We start from the raw sequence: 2726 nt of genomic DNA, 5'->3' as shown, positions 1-2726 counted from the left end.
GCAGGCACACCCACATCACAAGCCCTCATTGCCTACATACTTGGCCGCTGAGCATAACCCTTGCCACAAGTCTGGCCTTATGCTTGTCCACGGACCCATTGGACTTATGCTTGGTTTTGTAGACCCACTTAACACCAATGACTGACCGTTTCAAAGGCCTCGAAACCAACTCCCAAGTCCCATTCTTCTCTATGGCCTCAAGTTCCACTTGCATGGGTTTCCTCCAAGTCTCCTGGGAAACAGCTTCCCTAATTGAAGTAGGCTCTTTATCCTGAATGATACGACACATCAAGACATAATTTACCTATAAATGCTCCTCTGACGGACTTTTGTCACACGAACTCTGTGCGATCTTCGAGGTCCATCCTCCGTGGTCCACTCGAAGGGATACTCCGTCACACCAGACTCTCAAATGGTATCCAAGAACCACTTCGGTACCCTTGTTAGATCTCCAATGGACCTTCCACATTCTTGAACTTGATGACGAGAGTCCTTTCCTTTGCAGGGTCTCTATCCTATCTTCAAGCGCTCTTCACATCTTGTATTGTGATTCCCACATTCTGTTTTTCCAAGGGAGACAGTCCTTCTGGTATTCCTGCTACCTTATGTTCAAGGATTTCTCCTATCTCCTTTTTTACTGCATGAGAGTAGCTGAATAGTGGAGTTGGTGTGTCCTGCTCTTTGCTTGTTGATAACTTTGGTACATTCCTCAATTTTCTCTTTCCCTTCTTTCACATCACTCCACTTAGGTTTGCAACCTTGGCCAACTTGTGCACCACCTCCCTCATGTGCTTGGATTGATCTTCCTTCAAGATGTTGAGATGTTATTTGAATTGTGAATGGGGTGCTACCAATCTATAAAACACAATCTGTTGATCTTTTTGAAAGTTTGCATGCTTCATTTCAGCCTCCACTACGGGGTACTTAGTCCATCATTTTTATCTTGCAATGACATGTTAATGTGCTAAGATCAGTTTGCACTTTCTTTAGAGCTTTCTGCAGTACCAAATTTTCCTCTTGCAAAGCTTTTATATCAGCTTTCAAAACTATGATCTTCTCTGCATGTGTTAGAAAGGCCTCTTTAAACATAAGGAGATTCTCTGTCACTGCAGCACTAAAGGTGGTGCCTCCCCTAATTTTTTGAAGGCATTTTCAAGTTTTCTCAACACAATTCTGAACCTTGGGATCGAGAACAGTCTCTGAAACAGTACTGAAATCTGCAGCTGTTGTCCACTTATCTGTTTGCGAATCGCACTCGTGGGCAATGTGCCAAAGTTTAATGAGAGAGTGTTTCAGTGCAAGTTCTGATGTGAGAGACTGGAGCTTGGCTAAGGTCTCAACTAGCGCACTAATGCCTCCTGAGTATGTCTGAAATCTGTGTAGAGACTGAGGGTACTTTGAAGGAGATGACTGCGTACTGGTCATGATGCATCAGTGCTCATACTTGTCTGACATGTATGGAGGGGTGGCTCAGGATTGTGTGCTTGGGGATGACCACTGAATTTCAGCCCTTTTTCTTCTGTGAAGAAGATGTCTGTGACCCGATCTTCTGGCCAGTTGCAAGTGCCTGGCCTAGACACAAAGAGAGAGGCACATTGCTGGCCTGGGTAGTCAATGACTAGACGCATCAGTTTTATTTGCAATGTGCATGTTGGTTTCTTATAATTCAAGTGTCACCTTGAAGCAGGTCAATCATTCTCTTCATTTGTTTTGCAGGCTGTCAGTGAAATTTATAATATGCATGGAGGCAGGTTGACAGCTGGGCATACCATGTTTCTTCTGGATACACTGCATGAGATTGCTGTGCATTCACACAAAGTCAATGGAAACTTTCAACTACGTTCAAAATTGCAAAAATTACAAACGGTCACTCAAATGCCAGATCCTCCATTGCTTCGGCTGGAAAGTGAATCTTACCAAGCATACCTAACCTTGCTACAACATTTACCTTTAGATAAGCCAGCTCTTGCAAAAGATGTGGAGGTTGAGAGAAGGTTAGTGGAGCTTTGTGAGGAGGTCTTACAGGTATACCTGAACACTGCCACAGCTGCTTCTCGCCCTACCCTTGAAATCCAGTTGGAAAAGCCTGATAGAAGTCCTTGGGTGATCCCGTTGGGCTCTTCAAGGAGAAGAGAATTAGTCGCACGAGCTCCTTTGGTTGTAGCCACCTTACAAGCAATCAGCGGGCTAAAAGATTCATCATTTGAGAAATACTTGAGGCAGTTTTTCCCTCTCCTTGCAAGCTTAATCAGTTGTGAGCATGGCTCAGGGGAAGTTCAAGTGGCTCTGAGTGACATGTTCAGCTCTTGGATTGGCCCCATTTTACTGCGGTCCACATGTTAGGTTCTTATTACTGATGAAATTATAATGGCATTTTTTATACAGCCAAGTGTGCATGTACATGTTCTGTTTGTCAGAGAAGGCCACAGGCTAAATGTAGAGAGCCCACTACGATGTGGGCTCTTAAGTCTCATAAATGGGTGAGGTTGGCTCGACCAGTGTAAACATTGCCACATTTTTCGTACTTAGCTTACAAGATCACTCTTTATGCTCGTGGCAATGTTACCAGATTTACCTCAGGTAATTTGCACGTGTTGTAACTTATGTGCTTTCTGGAATCACTGCCACCTTGCTAAGGTTTTGCAGTTGCAACGAAGTGAATGCATAGCGAAAAGGTAACAACTGGTGGATGCGAGCTCCTGAATTTGATCACACAAGCCAGGTGA

General features: G+C 44.2%; 1 pseudogene; it reads left to right on the top strand.

Annotated features, from left to right (window-relative positions):
* Window positions 1-1490: 1490 nt before the first annotated feature.
* Window positions 1491-2343, top strand: LOC147604877 (brefeldin A-inhibited guanine nucleotide-exchange protein 2 pseudogene; annotated as a pseudogene).
* Window positions 2344-2726: the final 383 nt, after the last annotated feature.

The sequence above is a fragment of the Cibotium barometz genome, chromosome 60 (genome assembly GCF_041138505.1).
Source record: "Cibotium barometz isolate CiBa-2024 chromosome 60, ASM4113850v1, whole genome shotgun sequence".
NCBI lineage: Eukaryota > Viridiplantae > Streptophyta > Polypodiopsida > Cyatheales > Cibotiaceae > Cibotium > Cibotium barometz.
The sequence above is the reverse complement of the archived record's forward strand: the minus strand, read 5'-3'. Positions and strand labels throughout refer to the sequence as shown.